Source organism: Heterocephalus glaber, unplaced genomic scaffold, assembly GCF_053883595.1.
Source record: "Heterocephalus glaber isolate CG9 unplaced genomic scaffold, H.glaber_assembly_v1.0 deba00001465, whole genome shotgun sequence".
Lineage (NCBI taxonomy): Eukaryota > Metazoa > Chordata > Mammalia > Rodentia > Bathyergidae > Heterocephalus > Heterocephalus glaber.
The window spans coordinates 30,439,590-30,466,286 of NW_028258312.1; the positions used below are offsets into that span (position 1 = coordinate 30,439,590).

At 44.5% G+C, this 26,697-nt stretch overlaps 1 long non-coding RNA gene across 2 annotated transcripts in view; it reads left to right on the forward strand.

Moving 5' to 3' along the window:
* The window catches only part of LOC147826626 (uncharacterized), a 33,165-nt gene extending 6,840 nt beyond the window's left edge, over positions 1 to 26,325 (forward strand). Inside the window, exons 2-4 of one of the 2 annotated variants that reach the window (XR_015439010.1) lie at positions 2,432 to 2,619; positions 5,915 to 6,843; positions 25,960 to 26,325. This is a non-coding gene — a long non-coding RNA (uncharacterized LOC147826626). Of the gene's footprint in view, positions 1 to 2,431; positions 2,620 to 5,914; positions 15,055 to 25,959 lie in introns of those variants that run through there. The other variant, XR_015439009.1, reaches the window with a different exon arrangement.
* The last annotated feature ends 372 nt before the right edge of the window (positions 26,326 to 26,697 follow it).

Consider the following 26,697-nt stretch of genomic DNA (forward strand, 5'->3'; position numbering starts at 1 on the left):
ACAGATGCTCTCTGGCTGGGATGCTGGAGACACAGGCAGAGGTCTGGAAGACCCCAAGTCGAGCAGGGCTCCTTAGTCCTCCCTCACTACCACAGTCCACAGGGCCAGAGGGGACAAGTGGGAGAAGAGGAAGCCACAGAAGAAAGCACGGTGAGTCCTAAGTGGCTTGCGATGCCACATCGAAGAGTTGGGGCATCTTTTTTGCCTAGACTTGTTGGAGACACTTGGAGCAGGACAGCAGCACATTAAGACTTTGATTCTTTAGGGGAAAAAATTTTCATTGGATGCAACATAAACCAAACCAAACCAAGGCATATATGTGGCCGTGGCCCTGCCTGGGTTGTAGCCGTGTGCAGTGGTGGCCCCAGAAGGCCATGTATGGCAGGCGCCTGGGTAGCAAGGGGCCAACCTCAGTATAACACCCACCTTCCAGCGCTGCTTTGATTCCCAAGCACACCCTCGAACTTTTGAGAACTCTGGAGACAGGGTTACAAACCTTCTGAAGACAGAGTCCCATTTATTGTCACCTGAAGCTCCGGGATATGAATCTGGACCTTTCTAGCCAGGGATATGAATCTGAAGGAATTTTAGAGGCCAGGTGATAATTTCCTTAAATTATTATAAGCAATCAACTCCAACAAAAAAATCAACTACAATAATAATGCTAAGTGCATTATTTAAACTAATCTTGGAGTTATTTCCAGTGTAACCTATAAAATCCCAAATCCTACAAAGTGTAGAAGACTAAAGTTTGCATGATCATTCATTCAGCTCCTTCTTGAGAGAAAATGGATTCTCTCCTCTACTAAATGAAATATAACTTTAAAAACTAAGCCTGGTAAAAGAGATTTGGACATGGAAAAAGGAAAATAATTTTGTAGAAGCGAACGTCAAGTTTTAGTTTGTCCACAAAAGTATTAAAAATGGCAGTAAAGTCGAGCACTTACTGTGTACCAAGTGGGATTTTTTCCTTTGCTTTTGTTGCTTATTACAGAAAAGCATCCTAGGAGCTCCATGCTGTAACTCATCACCACTGTTCTACCAGGAGCAGAGCCCCCAAGGTGCTGTGTGCCTTGCCTAACCCTGCAGTTCCACACAGCAGAGTCGGGATTTGAGCCTGGCTCTGTTTCGTCCCTTGTTACAGTCATTTCTCTTCTCAGCGTTCATGGGGACCTTAGCCCCTTCCTCTGGGCCAGTGATCAAACAGGGCCCAATGCCAGCATCACTTTTTGCTTTTTTGGTTGTGGAAAGGCGCTGTGTCAGGAGTGTGGCTTACAGCGTACAGTGCTGGCGCTGAGCTCCCGCTCTGCGGAGGAGTAGCTGCACACGGGCTGTGAAAATGACCCTTCCCAGAGCCTGAGACTCCTGTCTCTGAAATGCGGACGGTCACTCCTGCCCCACAGGGTCGTGAAGGATGGGATTGGCCAGCACCTGCGGGCAGCTGCCAAACAGTCGATAAAGAAGAGCCTGCTTTACAGTGAAATCCGCTTTCTTTACCGCTGCCGTATTGAAATATGAAACACAGCACCTGCTGAGTACTACAGGAGGCTTCTCAGCTCCGGCATGGAGTAGTTCGTTCGCAACAATTGTCTTCCTTCAGTGGCATCCTACACTCCGCCTTTTTGCATAAATGTTTGATGAGGTGGACAATTGATTCTGGTGGCAACACTTAGGGCAAGTGTTCCCTGGCTCAAACTATGCTGTAAAACTGGTCTATTAGAGTCAGAGCCCACCGGGCTCGGGCGCACGGTCGCACCCCGGCGGCTTTTCAGGAATGGGTCATTTGCCAGAGTCCTCGATTCGTCAGTCACCCCGTTTTCAGGCCTGACTGTAGGCTTGAATGGTGCCTCGGAGCCAAAGTCACATTCGCCATTAGCACCCAGGAAGCGGGTTGGCTGTAGGGGCAGTGCCAAGGCCTGAGTGTGACGCACTTGACTCACTTGAAAGTTTATTCCCTTGTTTATTGTTTATCAGCTGAATTTAGAACCCTGCGCTTCTTTCAAGATTAGACAGACCTCCTTCCCCGGCAGTCTCTGGGACTGGTGACGGGTGTCTAGCTTGGAACTTAGATGAGAAAAACCTAATGATCTCCACAGTGCCACCCGTTTTGAGATACACTACATTCTGTAGAACTCAACCTTTTAAAAATATATCATTCCTTACTTAATTCATATATTCTCAAAGTTGTACAACCATCATCCCTGAACCCAGGGACTCTTATTTTTCTAAATATGTATGTATACCCAAAGGAGAGAACAAAATGTTTTCTCAGTATCTAGTTACCTTCATACAAGTTGCCGGTATGGAAAATCCAGAATTCTGATTACGTGGCTTCCTTTCTGGCCATTTTAGTTTGCAGAACAAAGTGAATTTATTAATCTGAACTTCAAGCATATTCCTTTTATTTAACCATTTTCTTCTCTACCCCCAGCAATGAAAGAAATGATCATGAAACACATGGGGTCCGCCCATGTTCACATCTTTTCTTCTTACACATGACTTCGCTGGGAGCTCGCGTGCAGCAGATATTCCCAAAGCACTGACCGGAAGCTGGCACTCTTAGCTCCTGAGGCCACTTTCCGTTCACACTCCTCATTTCACAGAACCCGCTCATGCAGGGTAAGAACCAGTTTTTGCTTATCATATTTATGTCTTTGGATTTAAAAGTTTATTTTCCCTGACACTATTTTTTTAAAATAAGGACTTCCAAAAGAGTAGACAAGTATGTGCCATAGTTTACATACAAAGAACATACTGTGAAACAGTGGTGTCTGTGTAGAATTGTTTACCACTAGGAACAAAGAATTTATATTGATGCTATAAAAACAGCTTCGTGGAAACAAATATCACAGGCCAGAAGACCCGCCAGCGAAAGCCAGTGGAGGCGGAAGCGTGGTGGCAGAAACAGCCTTTTTGCTCCTGGTTGAGATGAAGCCTTTTTGGAAGAAAGCATCAAGAATGAATAAGAGTTCAGAATATTGCACATCAGGCCTACAGTTTCACACTCAATTCATTTGGACACTGATGGAAATGACGAAGGGTTGCAGCCGAGCTAGTTACAGATCTGTGATTCTGGTAGCATTGCTGTAATATATTTCATTATCCAATTGTGTTAAATCAGCCTCTTGCTCTAGTGTTTACTAAGCATCTAGTAGGTATGAAACTGTGTTGGGCACTAGTTTCAGGAGGATCTCATGGTCTGGTGAAAGATCCTTACATTCTCATGTGATAAAGAACACAACAAGGTCAAAGTCCTTTGCAACAGAATAGAAGAAACATCCAAACTACTTCACGGTGCTAGGATTTTTTAGTGAACACACTTAAAATGAGGAAGTTGTTGGCTCAAGCTGGGACATCTTTCATAACAATGAGGTTCCAGTCGCCATGGTATTTATTGTAAAGGGATCTGAATGGTAATATAGTACAATTGCAATCATAAATATAATTACGAGTGTGTGAGTGCAGCGGGAATACAGCAGAGGAGATTAATTAGAGGCAGGTGGTTCTCGGGCTTCTCCAAGTCTCCTCACAGATTCAGGGGAGACCTTGGTTCCTGCAGGTTCCTCTTTGCTCCCCAGGGTCCCGTACTCTGAGGCAAGTGCTGAAGGTGAGGTCTTTTCATCAGCATCCAAATCTGGAGCTCCAGCTTTTAAGAATTCAACTCATTCTTTACAATAATTACTGGAAGACACCCTGCTACCCATTAAAGAACTTAGCTTTTAAGATCTTTGAAGATGGCTCTGGATTTGAAAATTGCCCCTTAAAACAAAGTAACCTGTGGAGGACTAGGGGTGAAGTCCCCAACACCCTGTTGAGGAGAAGCATACCAAACTCTGGCGCCCACTCTGACATAGTGGCTTCCCACACGGCTGTCCCAGGGGCACCATGGTCCCTGTCACAGTGACCAGGTCTGATGTTGGGCCATGGATGTGGCCACTCCCCATCTTTTTGCTTTCCATTCTCCTACATACTTTACAGCCCTGCTTGTCCAATGAGAGACTCCCCTACCAGTGCGCAGTGGGTCTACTGCTGAGTGGAAGGCTTGTTTTGCAGTAAGCTAGTTGGAGGGATAGAAACAGTATAACCATCACTGATTTAAAGACAGTTTGAAGGATATCAGAAGGAAATGAAGGTAGCATTCATCAGACGGTTTTGCTCCTAGTGCTGCAAACATCAACCAGTGAGGTTCTGGTACAACCTAAGCCAGCCCATCCTCCAACTTGACTTCTTTTACTATATCAAGATATTCTAATTGCCATCAGTGAGAAGCAGAAACAAAACCAGCAGAGCACCACTAAAACCTGCAAGGAGAATTCTATGACATTCCAACTCCCAAGGTGACATGGTCGAGGGCATTGTGTTGACTGTCATCTCTGTCAGGAACGAAGAGCCCTAGCCCATGTGGCGCTGGCTTGGTCTGTGATCCTAGGTGAGTCATTCAGTGCTGCGCCCCCATTTCCCCATCTGGTTCCCTCTGCCATGCACGCCAAGGCCTTGCAAAAGTAGACTATTTTAAGTGGCCTGTTTCTAAGCATCTGAGTGGGTAATCATTTTATAGGAATAAATAATAGAAAGTTTTCTCAGAGCAAACTTCTAGCCTGGGTTGATATTACGTCAGGACCAAATTACAGCTTGCTTTTATATAGGGCTGGAAATCAGTAGTCAGGCAAAAGCAAAGTTCTAGTAATCTGCATTGTTAACGTGGCAGCAAGCAAAAGGTGCTTGTCATGTTTCTAAACACCAGGAAAGACAGGGCCGGCTGGAGCTGGCAGCTAAGTCAACCTTGGGGAGATGTAGCAGAGCCCAGGGGGAGGAGGAGGAGGTCAGGTGAAGAGGGATGTCCGACTTCACAGACTGCTGTCATCACACGATTCAAAGATGTTTATTTCTTAAATCTTCACTGCAGACTGAGGTGTACAAAGGGGTACAGATGACTATTAACAAAGAGGGGAGAGAAAGGAAAATCAAGACATGAAAGACTATAAAGAAAGCACCCTGGGATTCTTTGCATGGTGCAAAGCGATCAACCATCAGTTCTTTCCCAGAGAACAACATTGTTTTCCAGCCCAAGCTACAGCAGAAACTCCCTATAGAAGGAAGCTCTGGCGGGCCGGCGGGCGGCACTGCTCACAGACATAAGAGGAGGAAGCTGCTAGCAGTGGCCGTCACCTTCAGGAAGACAGGTGACCTGCGGAGCATTTCACCCCAAAGCTGTCGAAGGTGTCTGTGTGATTGCACAAAACCCTCACTTGGTCATTTGTTTAGGTGTTTTAATAATGCTGATGCAAAAAAAGAGTGAAATTACAGGTGCCAGTTCCCATTGTAGAATGCTGATAAACAACTTACCATTTTGCAGTGGCTGGTCACATCTGGAGCCTTTTGGGATGCAGAAGTACTGGAAGGATTATTGCAAAACTTAAAGACACTTTTGCTGCCATTACTTTGTTTTTAACCTAAATTAGTGGGGGGTTGGTGGGGGGAGCGCTTTTTTAAGAGAGTTGTAATGCTTATATCATAAACTCATTTAAACACAAATCAGATAGCAAGATAGAAAAGGGGGTTAGTTTTAGAGTAGTTTGCTTGAAAACTTTTCCAAATTGACCTTAAATAGACAGAGGTTGGAATAAAACTGTGGATTGGTGGATTAGCGTTTTCGAGATTTGCTATGCTGTCAGATTCCTCAATTTCAGTCACCTGCCTAGCCTTGATTGTCAGGGTGGGTGGCCTCTCATGTGGAATTAGCATGTCCTGTGCACTTATTCTTTACAGAGTTATGGCTCTCCAGAACCTCAAAGGACCATAAGCATAAAAGGAATATAATGTACTTTAGGGTAGAGTTGATGTTTGGACTCATTTTTAATAAAGCTCTTCTTTCAGAACATACACATGTCTTTATATTTTGTATCTGCTTTAGGTTACTTGGGCCTGGCACCAGGACATGGATGGAGGAGCCGGCCTGGGTCTTCTGGAAAAGTGTTTCATGGTTCTCAGACATTTCCCTAAGTCTGCCTGAGAGGTAATCGAGCACCGATGGAGCCAGTGGTGCATGACTCCCTTCCTTGCTTTTCTTTCCATGCCCCCTATGTGAATGCAGTCCAAATTCTTGGTGGACAGGCATCTTAAGCACGGAAGCCTGCTTCCAGGAGATTCCTCGCTCTCTCTGTCCCATGGGGAACTGGGCGTCTGAACGAATGCACTCCTCCCGCCACAGCATTGCTCAGAGCAACAGGGCTGGAGGTGCCTCTAGGAATCATTTCCTGTGAGGCCACACCATGCCTTTCTCACACGGCTTCCCTGCTAAGCATCTTCCTCATGTAAGGGAAAAATCATTTACAGAGCTCAGTAGATTTGATCAGGAAACCCTGAAGCAGTGGGCCTGGCCCCTGAAGCTTTCTCGCTAGCCTCATACAAATGAGCCCATCTACTTACCAGGTTGCTCTTGAATCTATTTGATGAAAAAGCCACCCTGCTGGCTGTGCACGGCCAGTGCTTGTAGACACAAGCGCGCACTGGCCGGGACATGTGCTGGCACCAGACGCTACTTCCCTGGGAAAGTGATCTGTTGACCGAAATATGCACATGGGCATGAAAGGAGGCTTTGTCAGTTATGGGCTCCGTGTTTGCATCCCCCTGGAATTCACATGGTGCAATTTAACCCCAAGTTCAGCGTTGGGACATGGAGCCCAGGGGAGGTGGTCGTTAGGTTCAAGACAGCTCATCCGTCCTGCCCTGCAACAGCAAGGGGGATGACCTACGGGCGGGCAGGTCCCCCCAGGCTCTAACCCGCCAGCCTCGGACTTGACTCTCCGGCCTTGTGGCATCTGGTTCCAGCAGCCCGAAAGGGTAAGACAGAGCCCCTACCACCTGAAGTCTTACTTTCAGCTTTATTATGTTCCTCTTTTGACAGTAATGAGGGAGACTTTCTGGTTGACAAAGTCAAGAGGCAGGTCTTTTCTGTTCTCTTTCAAATCCCGCTTGTCAAGGTGGAGCGGCATTCTGTGGTGACTGTAAAGTAGTAATGGGGGCGAGGAAGGAGAAAGAAGAGATTAACATTGGCTGAGTACCAGTATGTGCCATTTTCTCTCCATCAATCACCTATTTATTCCTTACAGCAAACTGAAAGGGAAACAGTCCTATTCTTAAAGGAGAGGTGAAGAAATGGAGACTTAGAGCAGTCTGGTAACCTGGCCAAGTTCGCAGAGCTCACCTTTAGAGGTGCTAGGATTTCAACCCGTGTCTAACTGTGAGATACGTACTGTCTGTGCCATACTGTGCTATCTTCTGTGAATGCTAAGACTTTGTACATGGAGGATGAGAGAGACAGGGCGGGGGGAGAGAGAGAGAGAGAGAGAAGGAGAGAGAGAGAGAGAAATCTTTCAGAAGAAAATACCAGATTCTGTGTTGCTTGAGGCACATTTTCAAGCTTGATCAATCTTTGTGCTGCAAATTGCGCCTGTTTTTACATCGTTTATGGTCCAGTCTATATTTTACATTTTGAAAAGCCTATCTGGAAAGTTTCATCTTGGTAGCTGCAGAGGACAGTTGGAAACATTTGCTTTTGGTATGGTAAGATCTACAGTGTTCTTGGTAATGCCCAGTGTAGTTGTGGTGCTGTTGTTTCACTCAAAGCTCTGCTGGTTTCCAGGGGAAGCCACTCAAGGGAAGTTTATTGTGAGGTTATAATGGGCCATCTATCTCCTGGCCACCTTAGGAAAAAAATCAGTGTCTACCCATGGACTGGATGAGATTAAGGACCTAGAGCAGAGGAACTGCTTCTCCCTCCCTGGCCATCATGGACCCTAATTTCCCCGCATCAAGAGAGCACCATCTGAGAAGACTCTTGAATGTCCTTCATTCCAGGAGAATATGATTCCTTCCTGCTGTTGGGTGTCTTTGGTCAGGTGTCCACCCTGGCTCATGTCACCAAACAGGGAGGCCCAAACGTGGCCACCATGCCCACCTGCTTAGTAAGGGTCCTGGGTGTGGGCAGTTACTGGAGGAGGAGACTTACAGGAAAGCAGGCACTTTAAATACATCTCCAACTGCAATAAAAAAACGAGCGTAGCTGCATACTTTTTAGGGTATTGTCACATCATCTCCTTCGATCTGGAATCACAGATTTGCCGTTTACACTTAATGAACAAGTCAGCTAGGTAATCGTCTTCCCAGGGTCACTTGGCAAAGCAAAGTAGACACCAGTGCTTAGGTCTCCTTTAACCTTGGAAATGTACACAATGAATGGAAGAAAGATATTTCATTCTTAGTCCACAGTTGAGTCCTCACTAAGTATTCATGAATGAATTTGCTTATTTGACAGTATGGTGGGTTTTGGGTTCCCTTCATAGAACTACAATTTTGTGTTGTACCTGAAATTTGTATTATACTGCCTTAGAAGTGTGTGCATGCCTTTTCCTATTTCAGTATGGAATAGACTTGTAGGAATTCTGGGTCCTGTGAAAAGAATGAGTTGAGTAGATTTTCCAGGGCTCCAGGGAGATTGCAGCTGCACTTTGCTCAAGCAATAAAATCTGCCATCTGACCACTTTGTTGGGCTGGAACATTTCGGCTCTATAAGGTGGGGATGGTCTTGAAGGACCATCTTTAAAATGCACAGAGAGATGGACTCTCAGTCAGGTTTGTTCCCAAGTGCATGCATGCATTTTTTAATGATTCCTGAACCTCAAGACAAAAATGGAATGAAAATGCTCGGAGTTATCTTCTGCACCCAGAGACAGTGCATTTCCTTGTGCTAAGTTTTGTTCAATTTTCCCAAATGTAAAGAAGTGGTAATATTTTAAAGATGAAAAGAATTTATTCTTGTCCCCAAGAAAAAAAAGCAGTTTGACATAATGGGAAAATTAAAATCCATCAAAATAGAAAATGTTTCTTTATTTCATTACTAATGAACAGATCTGCTAGCAGTAGCCACCATGGTAAGAAATGGCTGGCAACTTTTCATGCAGAAGCATTACAAATAAATTCCTGTAGTGCTTCAAATGTAGGGGAAAGTCTCTAGAAATTGACCTTAAATGGTTATGCAGTTAACAACAGATATCAAATAATTTGGCAAAATAGATGCTGTTTAAATATTAAACATCAAATTTTCTTTCTTTCAAAGGACAAATAACTTAGCAATAAAAATTGTCTTTGAATCTTGCCATCACAAGGTCTCCATCAGGCAGTGGATTTTAAATAAAAATTTGCAGCCAGTTCTTATTTAGGCAAATTAACAGCTGAGGCAAGAGTAACGACTGAGTAGACTGCCCCAACTCACCTTGACTAGGCTACAGCCCTCTCAGCAGCGCCGCTCCCCCTCAGTGAAGGGACACGGCCCAGATCAATGCTGTCGGGAAAAGCAAGGCACTAATCAAGTTCTTCTGCAGCTGCTGACCTGATCCTCAACAGTCAAAGACAAAACATGCAGCCACGAAGGAAGAGCAGATGGTGGGCAAGGAATGGCAGAGAGGGAAACAATGAAGGAGGATCCCTTGGGCCTGAAAATAATAGGGTACCTCGACAATACAAAACCCCTCTGTCCTCAGGAATCAGGGCACATTCCAAGCACATGCTCTCGAACACACTCTCATGTAGGGCAGGAGGCAGAGGCTGAAGACTTGCTAAGGCTGTTCCTGGGTAGGGAACGGAGCTGGCATTCCAGTTCCCAGATGGGAACTCTGTTACCGGACCAGAGCAGAAAGGTAAGGCAGGGCCAAAGTAGGAGAGGGGGTCATAACCCTGGAGGAGTAGAGAGTTAGGGATTATCAATACATAATGTCAATACTTGTGTCTGCATGAAACACAATGATTCGCTCAAGAAAACACTATAGAGACAACATTGTGGCACCATGGAATCTTGAAGCTGACCTGGAAGTGCTATGGTCCACCCACCTTGTAGACAAGGACGGAGACTCCGGATGATCCCTGGGATTCCCAAGATCACATGCAAATTATGAGCAGAGAACTAAAAAGAAAAAGGTAGTTTCTCCTAGAATGCAGGACTATGCTTTAGGGGTTTTAGTATATTTTCACTCCCGAATCCCTTCCAGATACAGGCTCATGTTGGAACACCTTAGTAAGTGGGTTGAAATGAAACACTATGGGGGCAGTTAACAGTACAATTGGTTTTTTATAGTAATGACTTCTGTAGGAAATCTAACTCCCACAAATTAACGTATAATGTGATTTTAGTTTTGCACGCAATCAGGTAGTTGTGGCCCTGCTGGGTGTCAGAGATCCTTTTCCAAATATTCTTTCCAACAGAGTTAAGTGCTTTAGGTGGACATCTACCTAGGAAATTCCAACAGCATAAACAAGGAATCCAGAGAAGGGAATAACATTATGGACAGGACCCCTATGTTCAAGTCCTCACTTCCTTTTCCTCATTTATTTGATTAATGCGTACACAAACTACAAGGGCTTTAAGGAATCAGGAAGGAAGTGGTTTGGCTGGAGAAGATGTGATATTGGAGACGTCTGCTCTAGAGGTCCCTGTGTAAGCATCTCATGTTTTCATCTCAAAAAGCAAGAGCAGATCATTGTAAGGGCAACCACTTTTCCTTTTTAAACACATGTCAAAGATTTTACTTAATTCACTAATTAATGAGGGAACCGCTACAATGTTACAACAGATTCAAAGGGGAATTCATAGCACACAAAGGTAGTCAGATAAGGAATGTTGAATGAATTTTAAACTAGATCCAAATCCAGGAAAAACTTGATAATTTCCAAATGCAAAACAAAATCAATTGGATCCCACCAGACACAATTTGGACTTTTTATCATCAAATCAAGACTGACATTATGATCACTTTTCTGTAAGTTATACAATTGTAAAGTAGCTTAAAGACGATAGAAATAAGAGCCTTCGTCAACTCGGATAACTTAAAAGAATATGCTAGAGATCTGTATCCCTTGCTGACCAGTGAAGATTCTCCTTCAACTTTTAGACCATTTAAGGTTCTTTCACAATTTTCCCTACACTTCATATTTTATAAGATAAAGAAACTGAGCATAGAGAGTAATAGCCCAACCTGGATCCCACAGTACTAGGCCATGGATAGAAACCAAGATCAGTCTGGTTCCCAGGAATACTTCTCACCTGGAAGTGAGCTGTGATTCAGGAGACAGAACAAACGGAGACATTCTGAGTATCCCAGCTGGAAAGTGCTTCTGGTTTCTAATAGGTGAAAGAGACACTGCAGAACATCATACAATGTACAGGGCATCACACACACACACACACACACACACACACCCCAAAGGAGCCACTTCTTTTTGAAAAGTATTTGTGATTGAAAGGTTTCTCCTTTGGGCATATTTAGGTTAGAAATGAATGAGAATCTACATGCTAAGACCACTATCACAAGCAAAAGGACACCTTTCAGAGGCCCTTCCACTTAAAAATTTCCCACTAGTGCATGAATCATCAAAGAACTGTAAAATGCAATGAGAACTTGTGGTTCTCATCACAATACAAACATTGTGCTGTCCATACATAATCACACAACTATTTTGTTTCAGTCTCCTTTTGCATTCCTGTTGGTTTCATCCTATAGCTTTTTAAGAATTTGCTTCCCTGAACCCTAAAAGGCTTTCTGTGCATCCATATCCCATGCAAATGTTTTCTTCTTTCCTCTTTCTCCCTATCCTTAAGCCTAAAAAAGCACTCAGGCTATTACAGACCCCTCTAGGCACACAGAAGTAAGAGGAATGCTGGGAACACTAGGAACATGCTCCTGTCTCCCCAAGGGAGGAAGCGCCCTGTGTCTTGGAAGACTCCTGAGAAGTGCCGGAAGCAGTGGGGAGCTGGAACTTATTCCGAAGAACGTGTGATTTATGCTTGCATGTTAAGATGCTGCATCTTACACAGGTGCTCCAGAGGTGAAGGGTGTTCAGGGTTTTCACTCATTCACTTTGAGCCTCCCCCTCTAATGCCCACAGGTGGGCTGGGCTGGGAAGGAGCTGCTGTGATCTATCAAGCCGGAAGCTGGTTCAGTCGCCTTGTGTGCTGGCTGACCTTTGGATCTGCACGTGTTTAGTTTCACTTCCTATTAATTATAGGCTCTCCATCTCTGACCTGGACAGCACCACTCTTTGGTTTGTTAGTTATCTTTAACAGTAAGAGTACATGATCATCAGACTGGCTTCTCGGGTCACAGTGTATTTTCAGACAGCAGATTGTTAATTAAATGCTAATGTTTTCTGAATTTGGAAGTAACTCCTACTGCTAATAGTTATTAGTCACCTTGAAATTGTTTTTTAAAAATTTGATACATAAAAGTCAGTACCCAGTTTGCAAGCTGCCCTGGAAGAAGCAGACGTCGTCACATTCTGTCCAAAAAGAACAGCTCTGCTGACGAGGCACTGACAGAGTTAAGAGAAACCATGACTCACGAGGGCCCAGGAAAGCAGTGCTGCCCAGCTCACACTCAGAGGCAGCATAATTTATGAAGCATGGAGGACAGTGGGAGGCTGGCTGTCAGAAATGCTAAGTTCTCGGTGGAATTATTACTTTCCCTTTGAAAGATCCCACGTCATTGAAACGAGGCAATCCGGGGAAGCTTGGAGGCTCTTGCAACTGGGAAAAGTGCAAAGGTACTTGGAAATGAAGCCAAATTCCCCAGCCCCTTTCCCACTGGAAATCAGGCCCAAGGTCTCAGCAAAACAGACTTTTTTGCAGGCCTCAGGAGGAAATGCTGCAAGGAGGATGCCTATGGCACTTTGAAACTTCGAGATTCACCAGTCCCAGAAAGGTCAGAGCTGTACAGGAACTGCATTGACTGCACCTTTCAGATCAGGGCTTACCTTCTCCCTAGGCATACTCTTCTCAATGATTTAAGATCAGACATTGACTGTGGGTTCCAGGGAAAGGGTGTAAAAATTAGCAATAGCTGTTGGTCCGAGCACATGTTTTATCAGTTCTTCTATTCATTATTACTCTTGATAACTAATATTTCCTAACATTCACCACTGAGTGCTCGCTAAATACTGAAGGCAGTACTAAGGAGCTGACATGGGTTATTTTATTTAATCTTCCCGTAAATAGATGGGGATGAGGAAACTGAGGTGCAGGCTACCCCTAGCCATGCAACCGGCCCAATGTGTCCGTACTGGGACCTATACTTGTCATTTCCCTTCGTGTTTATAAAAGTGTCAAGTTTTTGTCTAATTCAAAGATTAAAGTGACTAAATCTACTTGACATTTTGGAATGGAATATGATTCATCTTGAAGAAGACTACTCCAAATTTTGGCACAGCACACTGGCTATTTCTTTTTGTCAAATCATTTTTATACAACTCCTGGCTGGTCCGCAATGGCCCAGTGTGTGCTCTCCCTGAATACAGAAGAAACCAGTCTGCTGTTAGCACCTCTGTGCCATGTTCCCTCAATAGGAGAGAAAGTTTGTCCAATTGTAGAAAGTGGTATCTGGACACCATTACGAAACCACCTCCGAGTACTGTTGAGCCTCTTTCCCTTACTTGTTCACGGACTCAGTGTCCACAGTGACTTGGAGATTTCTTCCAGGGCACTGTATGGTTCTGTCACAGAGCTCTTTATTTCCTTGGAGGTTGTCTCTACCCATATCCATTCCATAGGAGTAGTGAGTCCTGTTTCTGAGGTATTATAAGAAATTTTATAATGGTTTCTATGGTGATAGAGAAAGAGAACATTACTTCAAGCCATTTCAAATGATAGTTCTCCAAAGCAAGTGCAGACCTTCTTCGTTTACAGCCTGGCCGTCCGTCGGAAGGGCTACAGCCACTTGGCCAACAGCTTGAAGAAAGCTTCTATGCTTCCCTTCTTCTTGTCAGGCAGCAACCTAGTCCAAAAACCTGATTTTAAGAAAGATGAATGGCCACAGAGCAATGCTAGCAACAGTGTGAGCCTACCTTCTGTGGTGAACAAGCAGAGTGACTGGACTTCAGAATGACCCATCCAGCCTACCAGCAGGCTGAGGACAACAGGCCCGCCCAATTTCTGGGCCCAGAGTGCAGCCATTTCTCTTCTTCAAACATCAGAGACCAGCCTTTCCACCTGTGTCTGACACCAGAGTCCACAGAAGCCCCACTGCAGAGAGGGTTGGGAGTCGGCCCTGCTCCCCAGGTGGCTATGGGACCACATGGTGTGGTGGAAAGTCAGCTTGGGCCTCTAGGACTGCCTTCCAGTCACACCTCTCCTCCCTTAGTGTTGTCCCTCTGGCTGTCAGTCCCACTCTGTCTCACACATGCCTGAGCAAAGTCTCAGAGCACAGAGAAGAGGCAAAGCTGAAGACCAAATGTCAGAATCCCTTTAGATGGCAAAAGGAGACGTGGTGAACACCGAACAGACAACATAAAAAGGGTTGTGCTATCACAAAAGCATAACACTGCCCTCAGTGCCCGGAACCTAGTAGGTGCTCAATTAAAAGGTAACAAGGACCTAGATGTGCCAGATCCCTGTCTGTGAACATTCTCGGCTCAGAACTTTCCCTCTTCCAAGGAGTTCACGGGGTAGAAATTATTCTTGAATTGAAGTTGACATTAAAAAGCGACATCATCACAAAAACAATAAATGTGTACTCAGTTACTTCTGTCAAAGACCCTACCCAGAGCAGAACACTGATATGGCATAAATGTCAAATTAATATATTGGTTCTACTCCAAAAAACTAATTGCAAATGCTCAGGAAGCATTTCTTTTAAAACAAAAGCAAAACACCAAAACCAAATTATTTAAGAGGTGTGTTTAGTAGCTTTCTATTTAGGAACAAATGCTATTTGTGGATTGTACAGCAGCCAAAGTGGTATCATGTACATAAATTGTGTCATAGCTTTTTATCCCTTTTGTCATCCATGCCTGGATTAGAGTGAATAATAAGAGATTTCATTTACTAATTCCTTGCTTCTCTTCTTTTTATGACTGCCACCCTATTACTGCCTCAGATGGGCTGTATAAGGTCTGAAATTAGCTGCTTATTAAGAGTATTTTGTAGAAAAGTTACTTAACATCTCTGAGATTCAGTTTTTAATCTATTAAGTGGGATTAAATTTAATAGCATCTTCTTACGGGGTTGTGGGGTGCTTGTAGGGATTAAATAAAATAATGTATCTTTACCAAATAGTAGTGCCCACCCCAACCTGAAGTGGTCAACAAAGGCTGATTATTATTGCTGTTGTTGTCATTGTTTATTACTACTCCCACAACATTTCATACTGGAGCTGGACATCACGAGGTATAAACAGGAAGTAGTTTTATTTTTTTATTTCATTCCCTTCAAACATGTTCCTTCTGATCTCCCTTTCCCACCCCAATGTGACCCCTTAGGCAGATTTGGTCTCTTTTCTTGTTATTTAGGGTATTAAGCAACAACTTCATTTCCACAATCTGCAAAGCATCATCAAAGCCTAATGGAAGCGTCCCTTTCCGTACAGTGGTGAGCTCCTCCCTAGCATGTGTGTTTGCTAGCCAGTGGTTTTTTTTTTTAATTTTTATTTTTAATAGTCCACCTTTAGAGTACATAGTGGTCACTTCCTCATGGGAAGTTGGTACATGCTCATAACTCACCTTCATTCTTTTTATATCTCCTTCCTTTCCCCCTCTCCATCTCCTGGTCACTTTGGAAAAACATCCATCTCCCTGTTTTCTATTACCTATCTCTTATTTTGCTCTTTTTTATATTTTGAGTTTCTCATATAAGAGAAATCATGCAATAGTTAAGCTTGTGTCTGATTTATTTCACTTAGCATTATGGTCTCAAGGTGCATCCATTTTCCTACAGATGACTCAAGTTTATCCTTCTTTATGGCACAGTAGTGCTCCATTGTTCATAAATACCACATTTTCTTTGTACATTCATCTGTTGATGGACATATAGGCTGCTTCCAAGATTTACCTATTATGAATTGTGCCGCTGTAAACATGAGCATGCATATATCACTGTAATATGAGGTCTTTACTCTTTCATGAAGATACCTAGAAAGAGAATAGCTGAGTCCAGTGAAATTTCCAGCTTCAGCATTTTGAGGAGTTTCTACGCTGACTTCCACAGTGGCTGTACTAGTTGACACTCCCTCCAACAGTCGAGAAGGGTTCCTTTTCCCCTGCACCCTGGCCAGCATTTGTTATTTGATTTTGTCATGATGGCCATTCTTTCTGGAGTGAGGTAGAATCTCAGTGTTGTTTTAATTTACATTTCTCTGATGTTGAGCATTAATGTGGTAGCTGACCTCAGAGCTCTGTAGATCCTGTTGTTCTCGTCTTCAGCCGGTGCTGTAGGAAAGCCCGACAGCAGCTGGCGTCTGTCCTGCACCTGAACTTTGACAACAGTCTCTTCCTTGGGTTTCTTCCTCCTTGACCCCACTATTTCCTTCCATCCCATACAAAACTGCTAATCTTTAAAAAAAACCCACTAATTCTCATTGGATTTCTCTTTCAGTTAGTCACCATGGCTTCCATGGGTTGGCTACCACCCTAACCGAACTTTCCAAAATAAGGAAAATGGTCGGGGTGCCCAAATGAATACAGTCTCAGAATATTAAGCCAGAATCCCAGTGGTACAGTTTCTGGATCCCCAAAACACTATATTATTTCCAGCCACTATTATGTCAAATACCTCCCCCACACCTGCTACAAGCAGAACCTACCAGTTCAACGGGGTTCTTCCAGAATGACCAGGGCCCCAGGGCACCAGAAAGGACTTCTTTAATTCCACTGTCATCCACATCCTCTGAATTTTCAGGAGTGGCCCAGTGGCTGAACAGACCCAGCTCGCTCATAGCTTGCCTTCTAAGAGCCTGCTCTCGTTCAAGAGGGTACACAGTACAAATCCCACCCAACTAGAATATTGGAATCAGAGAAATCCAATCGGCTTTCCCATCTGACAGGTGACAGAGCGGTGATTCAGAGAGGATGTAACCTGCCCAGGGTTACCTGTCACTTGAGACAGCTGGAATCAGCTGCTGGCTCCTGATTCCTGGGCTCAGGCTGGTATAGCCACCCCAGGTATAAACCACTGCCCTGTCGAGGCAGTGGGCTGAGCTGAGGAATGTTACCCACTGTAATAGAAAGGAAAGCACTTTCTAAAATGGGCAATAAAGCCTTCTCTGATAGCATGAAGGGAGAAGAAAATTAACTATTAAAAAGTACTAAACTGGACTGCAGACAGAGAATTTGCCTTACGAGATGCTGATGGGTCTTTCTGGTCATGGAAGGGAAGACCCAGGATGTATCCTGGACAGGGAAGGTTGAGACAAAAAGGTCAGATTGCCGGTAAGTAATAAAGTGTCAGGGACTTCCATTTCCAGTGAGGATTAGGAGGGAGGAATTTTGGAAGGCTCAGAGCTTGGAGAAAAGAGAAGAGGAAAAATATATCACTGGAGATGGGAAAGTAGGCAGGCCAAAGGGGAAAGCAGCTAAAAAGAACTCCCTGTGACCAAAAACTTTAAAGCAAAGAGGGATTACGTTTGAATTTAAGTCCTTCTCCACACTCGAACATGATCACTGCTCACGATTCACAGATCTTCAGTAAAATTCTGCTGTCCACAACACTGAGTATTAGAAGTGCTTTGAGGAATAATGGGTGAGGTCAAGAGCCAAGGCCTGGGCCAGGGGTGTGGGAAAGAAAACATCATGGAAAGATCTGGCTGCTGAATCTCCATGGTAGACAGCATAACAGCCCCCGTGCCCCAAAGATGTCCAGGGCTAATCTCGGGAACCTGCACACGTGTCACTTGGCAAAGGATAGTCCAGGTCTCGAGAATTTGTGTTCTTTCAGGCCACTGAACCTGTGGCAGGGTTTTAGAGCAGCGATAGAAAGTTAATATGACTGCCTAATTTAGATCTGATAAGAGGCTTGATGTTTATGTCTGTCTCTGATGTTTGCAGACTCTCGTTTTTCTGGGTTCAGCCGTGTGAAAATGCAGAGTGGGCCCCAATACTTCTGCAGCTCTGCATAGCTGTATGAAAGGGACTTTGGGTTTGGTGGCTGTCACAGACTGCTACTACATAATCAAAGGTTTTGATTACGTCCCCATGGGCTCTACCCTTGATTTACAGCTGCATTCGTGGCCCCACACAAGCTTGGCCCCGCCTTCCCATCCAACTTCATCTCCCACTGCTCCTCCTCATGAACACCGGGTTTTGCCAAGCTGGATCATTGGTTTCCCAAATGTCTTCCTCCCCCGCTTTGTGTTCTGTGCCCCGTAAACTCTGTCTTTCCTTCCCTGTGTGCCACATCTGTTAATTATCAGTCTGCCCCTCTACTTCAATCATCATCAAATCTCCAAGCCTCCCTGCTTCAGAACTTCCTCAGCATCTTGGTCTTCACCATCTTAGGAGTGCTTGCGATAATCCCTTGGTCAGTACCCAACGCATCATACTGACCAGAGGTTCCCTCGGGGCACAATATGTGGGTTCATCTTTGCACCCCCAAAGCCGAGCAGGGTGCTTTTCATGTCACCGTGTATAATGCATGTTTATTGGGTGGGACCATGAAGATGTTTTGTTTTAACTCATCTAAAGTGCGATCCATAATAAATATCAGTCAGTCTTGGACAAGGTTGTGACATATCTCGGTGTGTCTGAGATGTTCCTAGTTTATATCTGTTGTTCTCACATAGTTATTAATAATGTCCTTTTTGTTCAAAAGTGTTCCCTTTGATAAACTGTATGGTCACCCAACTGCTGGAGGACACAGGCTATACCAGCAGCCCCTGGCTTCCATCTTTTTCAGAGAAGAGCCGGAAACTATTACTAGCACCAGATATCCTGTGTTCCATGCCTGTCCTCTCTGTCCCTTCCTTCCACAGACACCATTCTTGCTTGGACGGGTCCCTCCTTGTCTTGCAGCCCCTCCCCTCATTCCTATCCTTGAGTGTCTGCAGCAGCAGGACTGGAGGAGGAGGAAGAGCGAGGAAGGAGGACAAGTCTGCAAGCTGCTTCTCTCTCACTGCTGTCCCCATTCATGTGCCCTGAGCCTACCCTCCTATCCTCATCTCCATTCCTAGGCATCTCCCTATCTTCGTTGTTCTCTTCCTTATCTTTCAATGCCTGGCTCTGCCTTCTATGTCCCCTTGGCCCCCTGGCCCTTTGGCCAACCTTAGGCCCTGCTGACATCCCAGGGCCGGTCACCAGTATCCACCTTCCATCCTGGCAGCTCCCAATCTCAGGTCAGGAAGGAGGCTCCCAACTGTGCAGCTCCACACATTTTTCTGTAGTAAGAAGTGGAAAAATGTGTTTTAGGGAGCTCTAGTTTGGAGTGTTATTCTTTTCTCTCCATAAAGGGGTTTCAAAGCCAAAGAAGATTCACAAATTCTTGATGGAACAGCTTGAAGTCATTCTCCTTCTCGTGGAATTTCTTAAAGGCTTTAAGATGCAAACGTATGTTACATCTCTCGGAGAGGGTTATACAATGTGCAGTGTTTCTTTGGTAAGGGAATAGTGTCCTATGAGCCATATTTCATTTCAAGGTAGCATACTTAACTCTCAGAGACCAGGCATAAGTTCTTGGGTCAGACACAGGGATCTACGAAACACAGACACTATTATTTCAAGGGAATGATTTGTTCAAAGTTCTACAATCACACTGCCAGAGCCCAACTTATAACTCTGTCAAAGAGCAAAGGCAGAGGACCAAGTGGAAAATATTTGGGACCATAGGTCCCAAGCATCAGTGGTGCCATTGATCCATGGTCCCAATAATCACTGGGTACTAAGTTGATAGGAGCAAAAGGTTGCAGAGTACTACTATACAGTATGGCAACTGCACATAACAACAATGTGCTTACACTTCAAAAGGCCACATGAAAGGATTTTGAAAGTTTTCACCATAAAGAAATGATAAGCATTTGAGGAGCCCAGTATGTTCGACCTGACTTAAACAATGCCCAATGTGTACACGTACTGACACACTGCACACCACCCCATGAATACGTACAGTTTTCAGTCAAAAATAAATTTAATTTAGAAAATGAAAGAAAAGCTAGTATCTCTCTCATCTCAACTTTATGACTGCCTGCTAGAGATTCCTGAGCAATATTCAATTATTTTTGTCCTCAGTTTTTTCATCTATAAAATGGGATGGTTAGTGATGATGTTAAAATAAAAATAAGCACCACTGCTCAATGTGTCTCACAGGAATTTTAGGAAGATAAAATGAGGTCATTAAGTGAGTGCCCTTAGGAAACAGTAAGGCTTTTCTTACTAAGTTTATATAAAAGTACTATACTATTTCTTGGTTTTGAAATAAGAATAAGGACACAAACTCAGATAAATTTTATATCCTTTTTTTTTTTTTTGCAAAACATGTCAACATAAACTACAGTGGACATTCAAAGTACAACTGGCCTGACATACGAACATCTTAGGTTTGACTGGAATTTTAGTTTTAACTCACGACCAAACTCTTGAGTTATGGCCTGAGTGCTGGCAACTTGTGCTCCCAGATGGTCTCAGATACAGATGTAACCCTTACAGAGTTCTGGAAGGAACATGACAACGTCCTTTCCTGGGGGGTCAACTGAGAAATCCTGGGCCAAGGTCTCACCAAGGACACTGAGAGCTGCCTGTGTACAGGAGAGGGACTCTGAAGGCTGTGTAGAGGAGCATGAGCCTTCAACTGACCAAACCGAGTTACACCCAGTTCTCGGGAAGGAACTGAATTCGTAAGTCAAGGGTCCACTATATTTTCCTCAATGTAAAGCACAATTCATGAATTTTAATTTCAGTTTTGTTTTCTTTCTAGATCTTCTCTCTAATACAGGAGCAAAGCAGTGATAAGGGTCAGGCAGAAGGGAGGGAACTAGAACCCCAACATTCACTAGCCTGGGTCATCAGGACAAGAGACATCCTTGTCAGATTTCTGCTTCCAGTGCTACGTGAGAGGCTTTGAAATAATGGAGTCAGAGGCAGTTCTAGGCTCCTTTTTTGGGCAACTTGGGGTCCAACATTACCGGCTGTCACCTGCCATCCTGGTGGGCAGAACAGAGGGCGGGCCTCTGTTGACCACGCCTAGAAGGACACTACAAATGTTTTGTCCCACGGGTGAGCAAGAAAATAGAGCAGGAAGAGCAGGAAATCACTGTCCCCACACTGCTGCGCTGTCTACTGTGAAGGGCTGAACGCGTTCCCGGGTCACCAGACGACAGCCACTTGGAGCTGCTTCCATCCCTTGTGAAGCCAAGCTCATCTACCAAGCACCTCCCAGCTTCTGTGAGCACCATGCACCTTCCTTGGACTGGAAAATGATTTGGAAAAGGGGGACTGGCTCTTCCACTAATACGTCCTTGATCAGGAAGGGTCTGGTGTGTTAGCCCTGAACCAGCAACCCAGTTTAATTCCTTACTTTATTTGTTTAAAAATGGAACTTGTAGCAAAAGTGGACATGCTGTCCAGAAAAGAGCAATAAGAAAATAATTGTCACTTTATGGTACAAGTCACGCTGATGGCAGGCAGTGAATTTAGGGTTAGGGCTACTGGGGAAGGCCGCTTCTCTGTAGATAACAAATTAGCATCTGATTTAGAGACATTTTCTTTAAATCATCTAGTTGGTTTTCCTTGCCAGACCCTGTACTTTGGGTATTCTTTTTATTTATTTTTATTTAAGTTCTATCATTTGACCTGAAGAGAATGATACTCTACGAACAAGTATGGCTTCCTTGGGACTCTTTCTGAGTTGCTTTATTTATATAACACTGCATTTATTTATTTACTTATCCTGCTGGAGGTTGAACCCAGGGCTTCACAGTGAGCTATATCCTCTGTCATTTTTATCATTTTTAAATTTTGAGACAGAGTCTTGCTAGGTTGTCAAATTGCCCCGGCTCAATTTTTTGAGCCTTTGTGATCTTCCTATTATCTTTCTTTTTAAAGGAAGAATTTCCAAGTTTGTTATAAGATGAGAGGTAGTGATTGGAATCCACTGTGAGCCACTGGTTGGCATTTCCCAGGTTTGATGCATTTCGGTCTGACCCGTTATCCACCATGAGTCCATGTCAAAACAGTCACAGAACCCTGTGCTCCACACCCTTCTGCTTCAGGTTCTACTTGGCTGGTGGAGCCCAAGACACCAATTCTACACATCTGGGTGAATTTTTCAGCAGCAAATTAATTAGACACCCTTTCGTGTGGTTGAGGAGGAAGATGCACAAGCAGAGAAACAAGACTGAGAAGGGCTGCCGGGACCAGGTCATTTCATTGTTCAAAGAAAAAATTCGGTGGAAGGAGCCTTCTCCGTGCTCATTAGGAACCCAGGCCTCCGCGTTCCCATGCAAGAAGGGGAACAGAAGGAATCTCAGTTGCTTTTTCATGAGATCTGACCCAGAGTTGAACAAAGAGAATTGTAAAGCTTTTGCATATGCCATTTTGAGGAGGGGGGCATCAATCTCTTTCCTCCTTCTCTGGTGTTTGTTGCTTGAATAAAAAGAATTATTGAAACTGAACTTGTTCTGGTTTTTATAAATCAAGATGTCAACAAATGGAAGCAGTAGTGTTGTTACAAGAGTCTGCAGTTTACAGAAAACCGCTCCCCCTCCCTGTTCTGGGCTCTACAAAGAACACATTGTTTATTCTCGTGTAAAAACGTCATGTAAAGGAGCCCTCTGTCAGGTATTCTATTTTTATTTAGTTGTTTCATAACTCCATTATAACACTGCTTTCCACCTAATAATTAGCATGGGCATGGGGACCAGGCCTGCAGCCCTCTTCTTTGTCCACCGCGTGTCAGTTTCATTTCCAGACTGTCCTGCAGGGCTGTGCCCGTGGAGCTGAGCTGTCCTCCTGGCAGCCTGCCCCAGGCAGTAGCTGAGGGTCAGTGCTTAGAGAAGGTCCCTGGGCAGGGACTTCCTGCTATCAGGGACAGACAGACACAGGAAAGATGTCAGAAGGAGCACTCCAAGGACTCTTCTCTAGGTGTCCCCCCCGTCCCTTGACTGGGAGACCCACTGCCCCTGACTTCCTGCTCAGGCCTGGAGCTCCGCATCTGTATTTGGTTGTGTTTCACTTTAACAAGTAGGGGCCCAGGGTGTTATAGCTGTTGCTTAGCATGTTTCGAACATGTCCATCAAGAGATGAGTGGATAAAGAAGATGTGGTTTTTAATGCACAACGGAGCACTACTCTGCTTTTTCAAAGGACAAATTTGAGTCATTTGTAGGAAAATGGATGCACCTTGAGACTGTAATGGTAAGGGAAAGAAAGCAGACACATGACTTAAATATCACATGGTTTCTCTTATATGAGAACCCCAAAGCATAAACAAAGAGCAAGGTAGGAGAGAAATACTAGAAAACAGGGAGGAAGATCTTCTGCAGAAGTGAAGGAGGCCAAGAGGTGGGAGAGGGAGAGGAGGAAGCAGACGTGAAAAGAATGAAGGTGTGTTATGTACACACACCAGCTCCCCACGAGGAGTGTAATCACTGTGTGCTGCAAACATGCACTAACAAAAAGAAAAATTACAAAAAGAAAGCTTTTTCTCTGTGTGAAGAATTCCCCAAAGTGCAATTTAGGCCTCTCTGAAGCACTTCCCAGGCGTGCCAGTGTGTGACAGGGACTCAGCCAATCCACCTTGCAAAGAGGAGAAACTGTTTGGGAAGAAAACAATGAGCGGAAGTTGGTACCTCCCAGAAGCCGGTTTCTGGCTAAGGTGGCCCTGGAGGCGTCTGGCTCCGGGGACGGTGGCAGGAGGCTCCGGCTCCCCGCGTGCAGTGTGAGCCAGGCTCAACCTGACAGGTGGAGAGGCGAAGGGTCTCCCTGTCGCAGTCCTCAAGGCACAGTTCCAAGCTAAGGTGTTCTGGGTATCGAATGTGATTATTCCTTGAACACATGCACTGTGGAAAATCAAAACGCTGCACTTGCTGTGTTGGACTCTGACAGAATTACTAAGATGGCAACTTCCAAGCACAATGTTTTCCTGGCCACGTGATGCAGCGTGGGACAAATCTACTCCAAGATCCAGGCGTTTCTGGAAATCTGGTCTGGCCACCCTTAAGGTGGAGGTGTGGATTTATATTTAGTTTGGGTATCATCACTTATCCATTCCCCAGCTTCCTTGTCCCCTCCCTCCACTCTTTGCTCACTGCTGTAGTCTTGCACTAATCTGATTTTCCCGGGTGTAGCTGGACTGCAGCTCTCTGGCACACTGTGTCCCACACGCAGGAATGCCGAACTCCGCTAGTCAGGCTGGGCAAAGGGGTTACAATGCGGGCTGTGATAAATCTCCTGGGGTGAAATGACAACAGAAAACTTCCTTCAAAGTACTGAAAATTCAGTTTTTAAAAGCTGAATGGTATTTTATTATTTTCCAAATAATTTGCATATTGTAATCATGAAGTTTGCCAAGAATAGGTTGGTCAGTTTAAAAAGACGAATCAGTATTAATCCATCAAAATGGATCGTGAACACCCTTGACATTATGGAAATAATTGCTGGACCCAGAATTTGGAGGTATCCTTCAGAATCAGCAGGCTGCTTCTTCATAATACTTATCCGACTGTCATTTTCAGAGAGAAAAACACTGTAAAATGTTCTCTCAGCCAGACACACCACAACGGTGTTCCTACAGCATTGCAGATTTATGGGATCTAAATCAGTGAGTTTTAGCCATCAAGATAAAATGTGAGGGATGAGGATTTTGTCAATTCAGTCCATAGTACCAAGTTTCAAGAACCACAATTAAAGATTTTCACTATTTTCTGCTTCCCTCTGCCTTCACATTGCATCAGAAGATCAATGTTCTAAAATCTGACTTCCTTCTTTAGTCATTCTGTTAATTTTAAAAATGATCTCTCCCACCATCCTGGATCATATGTCATAATTCTGACATTACAGTTAGGACTACTGTCCAATGATTAGTGATTAAAACAAAGAAAATGTAAACGTCTTAGGGAAAGTCTCTCAGGTGAGGCTGTAGCTGTCTGGGTGAAGAAGGGAAGCCATTGATTTTCCTGTAGCTCAGGAATATTCTGTATCATATTCTAATGTTCCTTTGAATTCTGTGAACTACCTGAATGCTTTGTATGTTTGGTTAATTCAGTGATTTCCACTAGATATACAGAAAAGTAGAAGAACAATATTCTCATGTCAATATTCATTTTTTCTGCTTTTCTTTCTTCCATGCCTACTGGTATCTTATTATTAGTAAATGATTTTAAACTTGATTTTGTATCCTTTTCTCAACACAATTTTCATGAATTTAAAACTCTAAAATAGCGTTTCTAAGTATAGGAGGTATAGCCATCTGGCTGGAGTGATCTAGATATAGTTCTACCAAGACCAGGAATACAGCCTGCTGCTATCTTGGGGCTCCATTCAAGCAGGAGTGCACAGATGTGGGAGACACAGAGACCCCGTCCAAGAGAAAGCATGGACTCCACTGTGGGGGTGTCCACATCCCTGGGGGCTGCCTCGGCTGCCAAGAAGCACCATGCTTTCTGGGGGAGGCGGGCAGCTCACTTGTCATCCAGTAGAAGGACCAGGCCATTGTGGCCATAGACACTGGACGCCAGGGACACCGCTTGCTCCCGACTTCTGCCACGTGGGCAGAGGCTCTGCCGGGCCTGCCTGTGCTCAACTCCTTTCTTTGGTTTCCATTCCCAGAGTCGGTCCCTAATACCCTGTGCCTAAAGTCACCTTAGACTCTACATTCAGGGAATCGAATCCAAGACAGAAACAAGTAGTGTGAGATCTAGAGGCTTTTCCGGTCAAGGTCCTAGGGATCTAAGTCAGAACTTTGAAGTATTCCTTGTTTGTTTTAATTTTTGTTGTTGCTTCTTTGGACTTTATGTGTCTTGGAGGAGGAACTGTAAGAAGCTCTTTATACCTTATAACATGAAGAGTTTCAATGTCGATTTCCTCAACAGCTTCCATTATTATTGAAAAGATGCATTCTGCCAAATTTATTTGTTTCTAGCACATGCAATAATTTGCACTTAAGTAGTGCATACATGCAACATGTGCAGTAAACCTTCTTTGCCTATGTAAATTCTAGGTGTTGAACATAAATCTTGCAAGAAGCTAACAGCCTTTGACCATCCTGAATGGACGCACGGCAGCCCCAGTTTGCATCTCCTCATCTGCAGAGCATCAACGACCCTTTCTTTGCCAGTCCTTGCTGCGCTTAGCTGGGGTCCTCCCTGCAGATGCTCGCCTGGGTCCTCTGAGCTCCGTCCTCCAGCTTCCGGTTCCTGGTGAGTTTTCTAAATAGTAAATCCAATCATGACATTCCTCTGCTTAAAATCCTTAGAGCTCTTCAGACCTCAAACCCAACTCCCCCTGAAGTATGTGATCATCACGTACTGCACACATGTGCTAAAGAAAAAAAAAATAGAAATCGGTTTCCATAAACAGATTTAGAGAAAGGCACAAAACTTTACCACTGGGCTGGACGCTGCCTCGGTGCTGAGCGCGCGGGTGGAACTTAGGCACTCTTGGAGCTCAGCCTGGAGAGGCCGAGGGAGGGGGTCTTCTCATGACGTGGGAGATGTTCCAGCAGAGGGCGCGCTGCAGCCCCCCGAAGACATCCACCCAGGGCTGGCTTGGTTCTCTTAGAGAGGAGGTCATCATCTCAACCAGAGGGCAGCAGGTCAGAGGCCAGAGGGAAGAGAGCGCATGCGCATGCAAAAGTGGATGTGACGTGCTCGCGCAGTGGAGAGGCGATAGACCACGAAGGGAGACTGCGAAGAGACAGCACATCGGAGGTTCATTTCCCTCTCCTAGAATCTGTCTT